The sequence below is a fragment of the Parus major genome, chromosome 10 (assembly GCF_001522545.3).
Source record: "Parus major isolate Abel chromosome 10, Parus_major1.1, whole genome shotgun sequence".
In the NCBI taxonomy this organism is placed as follows: Eukaryota; Metazoa; Chordata; class Aves; order Passeriformes; family Paridae; genus Parus; species Parus major.
In genome coordinates, this window is record NC_031779.1 from 2,526,057 (window position 1) to 2,542,403 (window position 16,347).

At 43.1% G+C, this 16,347-nt stretch overlaps 1 protein-coding gene and 1 long non-coding RNA gene across 7 annotated transcripts in view; one reads left to right on the forward strand and one right to left on the reverse strand.

Moving 5' to 3' along the window:
- Positions 1-16,347, forward strand: part of PEAK1 (pseudopodium enriched atypical kinase 1) — a 109,680-nt gene that overhangs the window by 53,753 nt on the left and 39,580 nt on the right. For 3 of the 5 annotated variants that reach the window (XM_015639099.1, XM_015639105.1, XM_033516900.1), the window contains exon 3: positions 10,683-10,773. The exons of 1 other annotated variant lie outside the window; for it this stretch is intronic. The gene's annotated coding sequence lies outside the window, so the exon portion shown is untranslated. Of the gene's footprint in view, positions 1-10,682; positions 10,774-15,266; positions 15,460-16,347 lie in introns of those variants that run through there. One more of the 5 variants, XM_015639104.2, reaches the window with a different exon arrangement.
- Positions 1-16,347, reverse strand: part of LOC107209401 — a 47,846-nt gene that overhangs the window by 11,088 nt on the left and 20,411 nt on the right. For both annotated transcript variants that reach the window (XR_004498861.1, XR_001523593.2), the window contains exons 2-4: positions 7,785-7,855; positions 6,961-7,032; positions 143-261 (exon numbers count right to left, since the gene is read on the reverse strand). This is a non-coding gene — a long non-coding RNA (uncharacterized LOC107209401). The remainder of the gene's footprint in view (positions 1-142; positions 262-6,960; positions 7,033-7,784; positions 7,856-16,347) is intronic.

Genomic DNA, 16,347 nt, shown 5'->3' on the forward strand with positions numbered 1-16,347 from the left:
CTCTTGTGTTAGTGATTTTCAAGAGTTTAGCTGATAATATCCATTAAGCTTGATGTTGGTGATGGATACAAAAATTAACCTTGAATATCTGAGTGGTAGTGACATACTTGAGTCTTGCATCAGTCAGTATTCAGTTAATTACCTAAGTATCAGTGCAAAGAGAGCAGGCTTCAGCTGGCTGTAATTAGGGCTGGATTGTTCCATGCCTTCAAGACAATTTTTACATTCATGGGATCTGCAGCTTTCTGTTGTCCTCATTTCCTGCAACATAAAAGCACTTGTGTGTCAAAGAATGAAAGGGGGCAGAGAAAGAGAGAGACTGTGAGGATAAATCTCATTAACATCCCTGACAGTCTGGCTGAGAAATAGGCATTGCAAGATCTAAATGCATCTTTAAAAAAAAATAAAAAGAGAAAACAACCCCCAGGAGCTAGAGACAGAAAATGTTATTTCAGTTGACTGAAAGACAAGGTGGATCTCTAGAAAGCACAGTGGGTTCTATAAAAGCTGAAATCTGCTCTGTAAATTTTGGTCTTAATGAGAGACCACCAGCCTGTGCAGGAAGAAAGCTGGATGGCAAATCAGGAGTGTGTGTGCTACTGCAAGTGCCATAGATCACAGCCCATTGGGGAATTGAGGCTCTGGGTTTTGCCCTTGTGCTGCTGATTTACCAGCACTGCAGTGCTGGCACTGACTCCCAGGGATGTCCTGGCTTGGGGAGACACTCCTCAGCTTGCTTCAGCTCTCAGGTCGTCATGGCCTGTGCAGCCTCTTGTTACCAGCCTCTGTTTCAACTCCTGAGCAACACTGGCAAGATTTCTGATTATTCCTCTGTTTGGGGAAGAAGCAGCCTTTTGTGTAGTTCACATGTAAAATTGCACATTTTCAGTGGGCTCCAGTGTGGAAGGTGTGTGCCAGCAACTGGGAGTGGTGGAAAAGGGCAGTCAGTGTGAGCCCAGGAACTTCAGAACAGGCTCCATTCAGGCCAAGAGGCTGCACAAAACCTGCTGAAACCTCCCCTGATGGTTCCTGGCGAGCAGAGGGAGACAGAGATGCAACAACCTCCCTGCTCTTTGTGGCCTTGCAGCCCTGTTCCTCTGACTGGCTGTTGCTGCTCACTGCTGATGTTCAGCTCCCTGAGATGAATCAATCCTTCCTCTTCACCCACAGGTGGATTTGCTGCAATTTGAAAGCTGGGGCTGTCCAGAGGTGTCAGGAGAAGTAGTAAGGGTACATGAAGGTGAGCATGGCCATCTAATTTTAGCTTACAGATGTCTTATAAGCATAAGGGTCTAAAGGAAGTTAACAAAACCAGTAGCTGATAGGGAAAGGTGTACAAGTTAAATTCCTTCTTTTTCTAATTATAAATGTATAATTAAATATTGTCATAAGCAGTAATAGTTGCATGTGTATTTCTGTTCAGATGGGCTCTATTCAGAGAGGCATCCCCAGCAGTGGCTGTGCAGATACCTGAGCTGCATTTAGCAAATGCTTTTGCCATGTGGTCATAGAACTGCAAGTACTGAGCTGTGTCTGAGCCATCATCCTGCTCTGGCACTGAGTGAGCACAGACAATCTTCACAGTCAGAGCACTTCAGTGGGGCAAGGCTGAAGTGTGGAATATACACCAGAAAATAATTTTATTTTGTGTGCTGAAATAAACTTTGTAAATTTTCTTTTGTGCACTTGATTATTAATAGAGAATTAATGTTTTGCTACTTGGACAAGAATGCTGTACTTACTGACCTGTTACTGTGAAAGTTTATATTCTCGGATTATAGAATTTAGAATCATAGATTCTTTTTATTGACTGAAACAAAGTCTCTCAATCCTCAGTCTCTCGTGAATTTCCTTGAAACTTTCCTATGACAGCTATGCAAAACTAGCTGGACAGGTAAGAAAGTGATACCCATTGTGTATCTACAGAGCTGCTTCAGCTCTGGCCATACAGCAGAGTCACTTAGCCACGGTTTGATGTTGGTTATTCAGCCTAGTGATGAACTGTAAGCAAGGGCAATTGGTGAACTGCTCTCCCTCATTACAGAATCAGAGACTTGTTAAGGTTGAAAAAGACCCTTGTGATCATTGTGTCCAAGCACTGACCCATGTCCCCAAGTGCCACAGCCACATGGCTTTTCAGTCCCCCTGGGGGTGGTGACTCTACCTCTGCCAGGGTTGGACAACCCTTTCAGGGAAGAAATTTTCCCTAATATCCAACCTAAACTTCCCCTGCACTCCATGTCTTTCTTGTTGTGAGAGGCCCAAACCTGATCCCAGGATTTGAGTTGTGGCCACAGCAGTGCCCAGCACAGACAGATGATCACTGTTCCTGCTGGTGCAGCCCAGGTGCCATCGGCCTTCTGTCCCCCCTGGGCACACCTGGGCTTACATTCAGCTGCTGCCCAGGTCCTTTTCTCCTTTCCAGTCCCTCTGCCCGAGCCTGTAGCACTGCAGGGAGTTGTGAGCCAAGGGCAGGACTCAGCTCTTCACCCTGTTGAACCTCATACAGTTGCCCTTGGCACACGGATCTGGCCTGTCCTGGTCTCTTGGCAGAGCTTTCCTGCCCTCCAGTAGATCAATGCTCCCACCCCATTAGTGTTGTCTCCAACCTGGCTGAGGGTGCCCTCGATCCCCACAGGCCAACCCTTCTCCTTCCCTTTGCCTGGGTTAGCACTAAATAGCCAAAGGAAAGGGAGGCACAGGAGAAGTGCCTGAAGTCCTTTCCTCCCCACAGAAGTTGCCTTTCCTCAGGTTTGATTTCCAGCAGGGGACTTTTGCTGCAGGGCCCCGTAAGCAGCAGTGTCGGCAGTGCAGCTGTGCCGTGGCTCCAAGGTTAAACTAACAAGTAGTGGGACTGTGACAGGTTGAACTGTGTTTGCAGGACACACAGCCACAGACTCCATTTCACATGTCTATATTTCAATGGTTCCAGAAAATCTAAAGAATGTTTTCCAGGAAATTAAGAGAATTCAGTTATAATGACAAAATGTTAAAGGTACAACTCGCAACAAAATCCAGGAGCTCTTCATAAGCTGCTCCACTCTATTTTGTGGTTCATGAGGTGATTCATCCCAGGGACCCTGCATTCCCAACTGCCTCACCTCATACAGAAATTTAAGCTTGTGTCTATGTTGCAGCTTCAGCATAAGGGATAATGGTTCCTAATTGTTGAGTAGCACATTGAGTGCAGTAAGTGCTGACCTCTCTCTGCAGCACTGTGCCACAGAAGGAATGGCTTTTGTGTTGAAACCCGATTGGAGTAGCTGTAATGCTTCATGCATCATTTTAATGGCACTCTCAAAAAGCCTGGTATCTTGGTATGTCATTATCTCAGACTCTGAAGTTGTTGTTTCTTATTTAAATGTCCTATCTCACTTGAGATTTAATGTAATTAGAACCAGCCTGTGGAAAAATCTTTTTCTATTATGTCTTAGCTATTGTTCCAGTCAAGATGGTAAAGCAAATCAAACAGGATATAATGAAAATGATAAAACCATTTGCAAGAGGCAGTTTTCCTGAGGGAAGCAAAAGGCAGCACCACTTTTCATTTTGCTTTGTAATTCTAAACATGGCATGGGCCTGGGGTGACTCCATGGAGACTTGTCCAATACACCTGAGAGCAGAGACAGGTACAGCTGGCAGGAATCTGCCTTGCCTGATCCACCAGGGAACCAGGAGCAGCACAGCAATAAGCTTCTTGCACTGTTATTGCAGCCTGTTCAGCCAGCACTGGCTCTGCTTGCCAGCCAAGGTGTATGTGAAGGAGCTGGGCCTGCAGTAATAAACATCTTCGACTGTTATTTTTATCTCGAGCTTACAGCATCCTGGATGGGGAAGGACATCCAGAGTGTGGTGTCTGCAAAGGCACTGGTACCCCCAGGCTCAGTGTAACGTGTCTCCAGCAAGAACTGCTGTTCCTGGTGTGGAAGGATAGGGAAAAGTGTCCAAGGCTTTCTTGGTCTGGCTTGGAGGCCACATCACAGCAAGGCAGGAGCCCTCACTGCTGTCTCTGCTGGGTGATTTCTGAGCAGTTCAGGTGTTAGTGCTCCACATCTCTTGGCTTTTCTATTAGGCTTATAATTTGATGTCAAAGCTGTTCTGCAATATCTTTTCTCTTTTGTGCACAAGCCGCTTTTGAACAGGCTTTTGTATTGTCAGCATGTATTACAGGAATCTATATTAATTCTCAGCAGTATTGATAAACTTTAGGTCTGAGAGGCTTGATCAAGGGCTGTGTGCCAGGGTCAGGGCTTGCATGAGATGCTGCCAGGGCTCTCAGTCTTTGCTATTTTAGTTGCCAGCAGCTGTGAGAGGATGGATGGCGTGGCAGTGGCACAAAGCCTCTCCAGCCCTGTTTGGCTGCTGCTCTGGTGTTGGGTTTACCTGGGACAATGAGCTTTGGAGTGCTGCTGAATCTGTCTTCACACAAATGTCAGAAGTGACAAATGAGGCTTGATTTTCAAAAACCAATGATGTAAAAATTCGAAGGATCAAAATGCAAGTAATTCAAATGATCAAAGAAATCATTAGGTTAATCCCTGCAAACTATTGTGTAACTTCAGATGTGAAGAAAAAAGAAAACTACCTGAAAAAATGCTTTTTTGTAGGTTTCTGAGTTTATTAAACCCAGTGCTGACTAATTTGTAGATCACCTGTGCACAAGTTTGCCTCTTCTGTCACCTTGATCTCTTTGGAATTGAAGAAACTATTTCTCCCTCTCCTCTTCTCCCTGCTCCTTTCTTGTAAAGAAATGATTAAATACTCAGAGTACAAATGCTGCACATGAATATTTATAAGAACTTTTATAACATTTAGTGAGGCAATGCTTCATGGCTGTCTCTTTCTGAATGCACATAAGAAAGTACCATAATTTCTTCGAAGCTGCACTGAGTCCTTACTTGCTACTGGGTTGGCAGGAGCTGGAGGCTCCTAGAGGCTGCAGTCATTGATGATGACAAAACACAGAAATCATTGGGGTGTTTCCTACTTCTTTGTTACAGCACTTGGCTTGTGTTTAATATCTCATAAGAACACATTTTTCATGCATCATTTACATTTAAGTTGCAGAAAATTGCTAGGTGGAAATCTTGTTACTGGCATTGGATAAATACCTGATTCCTGCGTTGATACTTTGGTGTCAGAAGAAACAGAGTTAAATGTCTTGTGCTTGGAATACTGACACTGTGGGACAATTGAGTGGCCCTGGAGCACACTCTGCAAAGCACTTGGAGGGTCCTCCTGTTAATGCAGAAGTGTTTTAGCCTCCACTTCTCTGCATATTGTCTCTCTGGAGCAGGGCATCCTGTGCATACCTAATTGCCTGTGTAATGCCTCAGAGTGTTGTCACACACCCACTTCTAAAAAGCAAATGGAAACTAGTAGCTCTTAATAGCAGATTTATCCCCTTGACATCCTGAAAGAATTTAGATCAGATTAAGCACAAGAGGGAAAAGAAGAAAGGCTTTAGGAATAAGCAAAAGGGAGAGGGGGTTAGAATTGTGAATTGTTAAAGCTGAAGATAATTTTAGAACTGAGTCCTTGCTCATAATCCTATTGTAACCTCTCCCCTTCTCCTTATAAAATAATTGCAAAAAATTGCATGTTCTCATGTCCACAAGGTTACTACATGAAGACTTGCAGTGTTTTTTAAAAGCTGGAGTGCATTACGTGGATTGGAAGTTACCTGTTGGAACTTGGCACACCATGTGTGGGTGTGTGTGATGTGGGGGTGCTGTGGGGGAGCTGGGGTTGTTTAGCCTGGAAAAAAGGAGACTCAGAGGTGACCTTATCACTCTCTACAACCCCCTGAAAGGAGATTGTAGTCGGGGGGGGTTGGTCTCTCTCACCAGACAGCAGCCAACGGAACGAGAGGACACAGTCTCAAGCTGGGCCAAGGGAAATATAGGTTGGATATTGGGAATACATTTTTACAGAAAGGGTGCTGAAGTACTGGATTTGTCTGCCCAGGGAGGTGGTGGAGTCACCAACCCTGGCTGTGTTTAACAAAAGGTTGGAAGTGGCACTTGGTGCCTTGGTCTAGCTGAGGTGTCAGGGCTGGGTTGGACTCAATGATGTTGAAGGTCTCTTCCAACCTGGTGATTCTGTGAAATGCCCCCAGTGCTGGGGCTGGTCCAACAGACCTACTTGAGGGCACAGTGAGAATCATCCCCAAAGCCAGGGCTGTGTGCAGAGCCCTGGGATCTCCCATGGATCTGCTCCAGCAGGCTCTGGCTGGGCATTACACATCCTCCCCAGCAGGTTCTGAAAGGCTGCTCTCTGTGGCATGGGCTTCAAATGATCCCGAGTTCAACATCTTTCACTGGGCAAGCTGGCTAAGTTAATTCTTCCTGGAATTCATTAATAGTATAATATTTCTCTTTTGTAATCACATTTTCACAGTTTTAAGTCCCCTTTTATCTGCTCACACTTACTTTCTGCCTGTGATGTGTATGTTTTTTGTAGATCTCAATCTGAAGATTCTAGAATATCCCAATTGATCTGATACTTGTGATTTCTTCCCTTTTGTGTGTGTGTGTGTGTGTTTCAAATATGTCTCATTTATAGTTTTCTGCTACAGCAGACTATGCAAACTATAGAGATGTGTTTTTAAAGAAGGCATCATTTATGTGACTTTAACCCCTGAACTACTGTGCTTAATTTTTAGATAGTGATTTTGATCTCCTTCCCAGATATTTTGGGCACAGTAATTATTAGAATTATTTTCATAATTAGCAAAGGACAATTGAAGGAGACTATCAACAAACAGTTTAGCTTACATTTCAATTAAAGCTGTACAGTTATGGCATTGCATTTATCATCAGATATTACAATAATAATATTGAAAGACAATAATGCTCTCAGTTGTGCTTTACTTTTGCAAAACTTTTGAACCTGATGCTTGACCTCTGATCATGTCAGAGTCAGAACTTGGTTACCTCTGTAAGAAAAGTATGTACTCACCTGAGAACTCCTGGAGTATGTTTAGCAGCAGGAATAATGCAGGATCTTGGGAAAATGCTCCCATATTTGCATCTACAAGGAAACAAAGGTATTGTCCACATTGGTGTGGAGCAGTTCATCATATCCAACCAAACAACCTGTAGTCCTTGGATAACAATATCTACAAGGGTTTTCAAATCACATTTTTCATAGGGAAGATTGAAATTGGATTCCCCAAAAAAAATTAGTATGACAGCTCTTCCCAATTTATTGCATTGCACTAAATTTTTAGTAAAAATGAAGTGTGCACCAGGCAATGCATAGGCATAGTAAGTGGTAAAATTCCAGGGAGCTCTAGAGACTTTCATTTGTCTCTGGTTCCTGACGTATTAATGGTTTGTGGAGATTTGAGGCAGAATTTATTTGATTGCTTCTACAGAGCCTTAAACTGGGATCTTCCATCACACCCTATGAGACAAACCCCTTGACTCAAGTAGGGAACTTGCTGCTAGAGCTTGGTGTCTTTGTTACTGCAAACCAGTGACTGCAGCCACCCCATTGCTGCCATGGGGACAGAGGTGAGGATCTGCCTGTTCCTCCTTTAGCTCAGGCATTAATGATGCTGCTGCCTCACTTCAGCAGGCAGCCATCTCATTATCTCTCTGAAGTCTCCTCTGCCCTTTTCCTTTCCCGTTCTTCTTTCTTCAAGTTCAGCAAGTAATTAAAAGAGTACAGTGGCTGAGGAGTGAAAACGGAATTTTTCCAAATGCTGTTCCTTGTAAAATGTAATACATCGCCCACACATCCCAGGGCAGTGATTGAAGAGCTCGTCACATTTGTCTTACTTGAGATTTAAGCAAAATCATCTGCTGAGCATTTCAGTCTATCCATGTGCATTACAATCCATCCAGGCTCCCTGAAAAGAAAATGGGAAAATAAGACATGGTTAATGTACCGGTCTTTATGTGGAGAGAACAGATTTAACATAGGACATTAGAGATAGAGGCTCCAGTCTATCTCCTGACTACACAAAGCTAATTAGCATTATGAGCCCATCCTTTTGTTAAGCTTGTTGGATTATCTCAGCCTTGGAAGAGCTCTGGGCTGGAGCAGCAGTGCAGGGAGTTGGGGCTGCCTGGATTGTGGCACTGGCTGGGGCTGGAGTGTGGCTGCTCGGGCACCTGGCAGGGGAGGGCAGGGCAGGGCAGGGGCTCCTCTTGGATCCCACCCAAACCTTGCTTCGGCACAGCCACGGGTGAACAGAAGTTGTGCAGAGCTGTTCCTTACAACCACTGTCTCTCCACTTTTCCCTTTACTCTTCCTATTCCTGCACTACCACATGGAAATAAAGAAATTACTTTGCTCTCTAAAGAAAGATAGGAGAAACAAGTATTTTTATGTAGCAAAAATTTTTGTATTGACATGTTTTTCGAAGATCTGCACAGCACAGGGCAGATCTGCTTCAGTTTCCCAGCTCTGCTGCATAAAGCAACCAAGAGGCCAATCCTACACCTGTATCCAGGCAGCTGATAAATCTCCTATTATTAACTTCACTATTTTTTACATACAGCTATCTGGCATCCAAACATGTCTTCTGCCTTTATTGAGTTTGACATACTGCAGTTTCTCTCAAAATTAAGGCTTTGGGATCCCTGTTCACATACTAGCTTTCAATAAAGGGCTTTATAAAACAGCTAACTTTAAAAGCTGAGTGATTGTCAGATGAGAAATTATTTGCACTTGAAACAGCTATAGAAGGTGAAGTTAGTAGTGACTCATTTTCTAGTTATGCCAAAAAATATTTCTGCAAATCACTGAAATCCAAAAAAATTAGCATTTAATCTTTATTCAGATTACTGAGACTGGCTTTTCTGTCTAATAACTTCTGGATACTATTGCAAAGAAAAGGCTTTCTTTTTAAAATGGCTTTAAAATAAAACACAACTTCATTGTATTTGAAAAACCATTATTTCCTGTCTTCCTTGTGCCTCTGTATATTGTCTTTGCAGATGCTGGATTTTAGTGAGGTATAAATAGATAACTTGGTTAACAAGTGTACAAAAGGCTAAATTAACTTTTAAATCTAGTATGTTTTAGTATTTTTTTTAATGATTTAAAGGCAGTGGATGTTCTGTGGGTTAGGCCTGGCTATAAGTGACAGGTCTGAAAGTGGTTCTAGGTAGAAAGCTGTTAGTGAGCAGAATGATCTGTATTAATCTTTGTCCTAAAATTAGTCAGGGTTTTCTTTATGAGCAGTCTGAAAGAAAATGTGAATAGGGAGAGCTGGAGATTTGAAAGCAGAGATATGCACTATATAGCTATACTGGAAAAAAAAGATGGAGGAAAGACATTTTTTTATTTATTATATACAGCTGCAAACTGGGAGTAAAAGACTTTAGGCCAGGCTTGTCTAATTGCACTGAGAGAAGTGAAGCTGCTCAAAAGCTTGTAGAAGGCATGAGCACATCATTGAGTTGTGGCTAACAGTCTGCACTGCAAAGGTCAGTGTCTGGACTCCAGTGTGGAGGGATCTGTTTCAGGAGTGGAAGGGTTTGTTCTGTTGTGTTTGTCCCTGGTGTGAGGCTCCAGAAACACTGCATTGTCTGTGGAGAGCAACAGCCCAAGGGTGCTGCTGTCAATTCACAAATGCCACTGGTGGTTAAAGGCTTAGGCAACGTCGTTTCCAGAGAAGGAAGGCTAGAGAGCTCTGTTTATTCATATTTTTATTTGAAAATAGCAAAGTAGGACCAGAAGTGCTTCTGAAGTACGGGGGCAAAACTGATGAGTAAGGCAGCGTTGATGGCTGTCATGGTTACCATGGCAACCCCTTGGCCACCGGTTGGGATCCCATCCCTGTTTATGTAACCATCACAGAACATATGCCACCATGACTAATTAAGCCAAGGTTGAGCCCAGAACCTTGAAATCTGCCATACTTCTTTTTTTTCCTGTATAAATTACAAGGTTGAGCACTACAGAGAGAATGGAGTCTCCTCTGGGACCATCCTGAGGAGACCTGGAGCTTTCCCTCCATGTGCACAGCGGTGCCAAAGCAGCAACAAGAAAGCCAGGAGTGCAAGGGAAAGAGGTTTAAGCAATTTGAGCAATTTTCTCATGCACAGGAATATGGTGGTGTCTCCTGACTGGTCCCCAGAGTCTGATCCCAGGAGCTCAGCAGGGAGCAGTGGGCAAAGTTTTGCTGCTGCCGTGCAGCTTGATGCTGCTGCTGTGGCTGGTGTCTCAGACCGGTTCTTGTTATAAACAATTTACTTCCAAATGCCACAGCATTGCACATGGCAGGAATAAACCTCCCTCAAGACCCTCCAAGAGAGCAGGTAATAGCAGGCTTTCTCATTTCACTCAGCATGGCAGTGACAAAAGGTAATTGCCCTGGGCTTGGTGTGGTTTCTGGTGTGGGCTTGTAGCAGCCCCGTTTGCTAATAAAGTATTCTGTCATAAAAACCTCGTTTGAAAGGCAAGGAATTCAGATGAGTGTGGTTCTGCTTTTACCTTCAGACCCCTGTGGACTGATATTGAGTCATCTCAGCAGTACAAGAGTAGAAAATTCACACTGTTTTTTCTGGCTACAAAAGGCTTTGCATTCTCAGGATTCTGTCAAGCACAAGTAGCAAAATTTATGTTTGGCAATCAGCTCCTTTAGGAAAACATTTCTATCTGTAAAGAAGAACTAAAGAAAGAGAATTGAATGTTGGTGGTGATTTTCTTTCTCTTTCCTTTGCTAGAGCTCGTTTGCTGTGCTTCAGCTTTGTTGTTTCCTGCTGTGTCCTGATCCAGGAGTGAGCGCTGGCTGGGCTGCAAGCTCAGCATTCCCAGGTACGATCAGCAGCTCTTCATTAGCAGTGGGTGTGAGCCAGCCTGGCTGGGCAGGGGTGGCAGGAGCAGCTGCAGGGGTGGGCCAGCCCGGGCTCCAGCCCTGGGGCTCTGTGATAAGCCACCTCTGGTTTTTAGGTGGCCGGATGCAGCTGGCTGCTCCTGCTGCCCCGGAGCAGATGGGCAATGAGGGCAGGCTTTTCCTGCCTGGATCAGCCTGCTCAGGAGCAGCAAGCGATTCCTGCTTCCCTTTGCTCCTCTTATGGCACTGGCTAAAAATGGTAGTGGTTTACACACTTGATAGGTTTAAACATCTGTCTGTGAAAATGCAGGGTATTTCTTCTCTCATGGAGTAAATTGAGCAAATTCCCCAGCTGCAAAAACCAGTCATTGACTGTAAAGATAAAAACTAGCACAGGGTTTCTGTTGCATTTCCTTTCTGATTCCATCCTTGATTATATTTAATGATGCCTTCATTGCATAGTTTTCCATGTGTGGATTATTTTAAAGTATGCAATCAGATTTTTGGGAAGTAAAATAAAATTACTGGGGTTTTGTTGGATTTTTTTTTTTCCCTGCCCTACATCTTGTCCTTTTGGTAGCCTAAAAAGCTGATTACTGACTGTGAGGTGCCCTGGGTTTGGCTGTTAGTCCTTTTGTGTCCCTGTGAAGGGAAAGGGCTGCACACAGAGCCCCCATGATATGCCTGGGTGTTGTGGACTGGCAGGCACAACACTTAATCATCAGAATAAGAAAAAAATCAATTCTTACTATATATGCTAAAAGCATCCAATGCCAGTACCTTCTAATTCCATTTCTGAATTTAAGCTATGCTGGTGATTTCTATCCCTAATAACATTCTTATCAGTGGTGGATTGCCATTTTATAGGGATGGATTTTAGGCAAAGCATAAGGAGAATAAGCAAAGAAATTATCTGTTGTAAACTTCAACACTAGTAAACATTAATATCTTTAACCTTTTGACTTGGAGCTCATCACTCATTTCATTGTCCTGGCTTACGACTGCAGATTAAAATTTCTTGCATTCATCTTGCCCGGTGAAGTGGCTTATTGGGATGAATAAATGACACCCTAATTAGAAGAGTAGCCTGAGTGAGAGTAAGCTGCTGGAATCAGCTTTGATGGTCAAAAAATTACCTGTAGCTAGTTTCTCAAGATTATCAAAGAGGCCCTCAAATTAGAATGTCTGTCTTTCATCATAGATGTGAGGAATGAGGCAAAATGAATGCACCAAGCAGATGGCAGTGGGAGGAGATGGTTGCTGTGGAATGGGAAACTGGAGGAGTTTTTACAAAGATTCAAGCCCTTTCCAGGCTTTGCTCTGTCACATAGTGAATGAGATAGCAATATAGGGCTTATTTTTATTTGTATTTTCCACCATAAACTAGTAATGTACGTATCTTCAAAAGTTAAATTGAATAGTTAGATTGACTGATTAAATTATTTTTAGAGAAAAATATCTCTTCTATCATTCCTCTGTAACCTTACCCTGATTTTTCCATCCTGTAGTGTGACAAGCTTCAAACAGTATTGATCTTTACTAATCTCTTTCCATCTGGCTTCCTTACCTTGCTAATTAGCACTGTCTGACCTGACCTGGGCATCACTGTGCATTTGTCCAGATCCCTGCAGGACCTGTTGGTGTGACTCAGTCCCTTGGCCCAGGTAGCTGACAGCCTGAGGTCCCAATATCAAACATGAAGTCACAAAAGGCAGAAATAAAGACCAGGGATGGTCCAGGACTGAGTTACAAGTCTAGGGCAAGAGTGACAAAGTGTGGGAGGAGAAGAGACAGGCCTGGCCTTACCAGTGGGAGATGATGGGATGTGGTGTTCCTGCACCATGGGGTTATTTTGCTGTATCAAACTAAAGCAGCTGAAAGTCAAGAGCAGGATCTGGTGGTAGGAGGAGCAGTCAGGCCCAGCCTCCAGCAGTGCCTGCCCTTCACAGCACAGGAAGATCTGGTAATGAGCGAATCCTCTCCTCCACTGAAATGGTTAATGATGCTTGGAAGCACTGAAATCGGGAGCTTTGGGCTTAGCCCACCTCATCCAACTGGCAGTGGCTCATCCCATGTATAAATGTCTGGTTGTTCCTCTGAATCCATTGACCCCTTGATCTCAGTGCCAGCTTCATTCAGGAAGCATTTTATGTGGAATAATTTTCTTTTTGGAGATGTAAATATGCTGCAGTGGGTTTATTGCTTTTTTTTTTTTTTTTTGAGATAGACACTAAATGGGAACACCCAGTCTGTCTTCTTTATGTGACGGATCATTTAATATACTATTATTTCATTTTATTTGTCTCAATTCCGAACTAAACTATCCTAATCTTTTTGTTTCACTGAAGGGATGAAAAGCTTTCCATATTAAAATATTTTTGTGGCTGTTTTTCGCAGCACTTCTTCCTGAGATGTCATAAATAGAACTGAGCACAATACTCAGTAAATCATGTCATTGATTTTCTCACACAGAAAGCATGTAATCTACTGGTTGCCTGGCATTTGCTGTGACACCATTTGCATGCCCTGCCATTAGGAATTGGAGAGAACTTCTTAAAAGCTTAAAATAAAACTGTGCCCTTTCTCTTTTGCCCATTGGTTCATTGTTTGGTAGGAAGAGCAGGTTTCCTTCCCAGAAGTCATGCTGAAGAGCACATCCCAACACCCTGTGCTGTACTGATGCCTGGTTCTGATAAGGGACTGTGTAATTTTGCATGGCTCAGCCACCTGGTTCCTGAATTTCTCCACAATTCTTGGCTCTACGCAGTCCAGCCCTGCTGTGCTGCTGCTTGTAATTAATCGGTTATTTTTAATACCTCATTTTTTTATAATGGCTCATAGTGGTTTATTTTTAAACTTAATCTTGCCAAGTCTTTATTTAATGATCCCTGAGGCTCCCTGTGGGATGAGACCACTGGAGAGTTCCCACTGTGCTGTAGCCTCAGTGTTGCAGCTGATCTTACCCTGGCTGTGAGCCAGCCCTTCCCTCCTGAGTTACCTGCTCTGACGCCTCAGGGTGTCTTTGGCTACTTTTTAGTCACTTCTTCCCCATCCCTTCCAATGCTATTTTGTATTTTGCTATCCACAGGTTATTTGCTAAACTGAAATTTTGGGGGGTTGGCACTTGTGAGTTTTGCTGCAGCAGGTGTTCAGCACTCAGATCCTTGGAGCCAGAGCCTGCAGGAGTGCAAGGGAGAGAGGTTTAAGCAAACAGAAGTTGCAGAATTGCTGGACTCCACAATCCAGTGATGAATCCACCCTGTTTTCCTTCTCAAACTGTGCTCAGCAGAAGGATAACCACAACTGTTCCCTGGTTTCTGACTATAAAAGCACTATAATGTTTCTCAGGTATTGCTTTTTGTATTGTGAGCACATTCTGGAGAGGTTTGGTAAAGTTTGTTCTTCTCCATAAGTGTTTGCATGTGCTTAAACAAAAGGAAAAAAGATCAAAGGGCAGAATTCCAAGAGAGCCCAGGAAGGGTAAATCACAGATAATTAGATTGGTCAAGATACAGTCATGCAGGTGCACTTTGAATATGCTGTGACGAGCTTAATTCTCATAATTTTCCTTAAACAGAGTTTGGAGAAACTGAAATGCACTGGAATTGAGGATACTTTTCTGTGCTTTTTTCCTGTCAGCTGATATGCTTACCTATACTTTGGTGCTAGATCCTAGAAAGTTGTACAAAATGCAGACAATGTAGAGTTTGGCTTACCTAGCTTTTTTAAAAGTAGAAAATAAAAATCAATTTTCCATGTAAATAAAAAGTATTCCTAAAGAATATACTGTGCAGCCTTGTCCAAGTGATCATCATTGTAAGAATTTATACATGCCTAAATAGACCAAATAAATTCAAAATTTTATTAATGCTAAATGATGATTTCTTTTTCCAAAAGGGAAAAAATCTCCAGTTAAGAATGTCAAGACTTCTTATTATTGGGGCTCATAAGAGTTCCTATTCAAGTACCTGCCTTGGCTTGGCCTGTTGAGCCTCAGCACCAGAGGGCAGAGCTTGGCCTTATTACAGCTCTGTGTGTTCCCAGAGTGTTGATGCAGAATCTATTCTGTCTGTCTACCTGGGCACATCCTGAGGATATTCCTTGCCTTTTCCTTGCTCTGTGGCATTATCTCCTTGGGTTAGGTAAATTGCAAAGGAATGCCTGTTTTCTTCTGAAGCATCACAGATTGTCTAGCCCTGGGCAGGGTTTTGCTCCAGTTTGTTGGTTAGTTCTGTCATGTTTTAGCCTTGTAAGTTTTAGGGAGGAAAAAGCCCCCATATTTTCCTTCACTACTTAGTATTAGGAAATATTTATGTCATTTGAACTCTTTTTAAAAAAGGAGAGAAAATACAGTGTGAGACATTAAAAGAGGGAAAATAAAAAACCCCTGTCTGCAGCAAGACAATAGTTCTTTTTTGACAAAAGTGGTAATGCCCAGCATTTATGGAAATGTCCATCTGTCCTCTCTTCCAGAGACAGAGCTCTGGCTTGGTACTGCAGTGAGCTGATATTTAGCAAATATCCTTCACTTTGGGAATAAAGTTGTGCCAGTCCATAGCGTTTCTTGCCATCCTTCAGTTCCATGGGTTTTCCTGGCATACCCCGAGTGCAGTGAATGCTTGACACTCTCTGGGAGCATTTCCACAGCCCACCCGAGCAGGACCTGCGTGAGTTTCAGTTTTTAAAACAGTCTCTTCAAATGTTTATGATTACATTAAAATTTAACAGAAACAGAAATCAAATCCTGGCAAAGAATAACCATCACTTTTTCCCTGCTATGTGAGACTTGCACTATCGTTTATGATGATCAGTGACTGTCCAGATGCCTCTAAGTGGTTCAGACAAACCACAAAGCCGTGGTGGTTTTGTGGTCTTTGGGCACTCCCATATAGGAAGCCCAGGTTGAATTCCCACTGCTGATTTTTTTAGTCTGAGGACAGGCCTGGCAGTGGTGAGAGGTTTGTGGTTGTGCAGCAGCCCTGACTGGACTGGTGCCGGAGAGGGCTGATCAATGCAGTTTATTCTGCAGTGTAAAAATTGCAGCCCCATTGTCAGGGCCAGCAGCACTAAAGGTAAATGGATTTTCCCTGGAGGACAACAAACCAAAGGAAACCTGTGCCAGGATGTGGTGATCCCAGAAGAGACCAGAAAGTGCTGGTTGCAGCTCTGGAAAATCCCAGCCTTTCAGTGGGGGGAGATTTTTGCAGCACACAGCATTGCAAACACATGTCTAATAGGTGCTTTCATTTTCATATGCTCGTTCATTGAGCAGGCCTGATTAATTAGTGCGTGTCACCATCTGGTACTTACCGAGACTATTCATTTTTAAAATGTTGAAATTGTAGAGAATGTTGCACACCAATTAAGTTCTTTTTAATTGGATTATTTTAGTATAAAGTATTACTGGAGAAGGCCTTCATTGTGATTCAGCCAGCATGCATCCAAAGGAGACCTGCCAGCCTGAAATTACCTAGAACAAAGGCAAAATGCCTAAAATGCATGTTTATTACTATCTTCATGCTCTCAGCAAAGATGATGTCAACAAATAAAAGAGC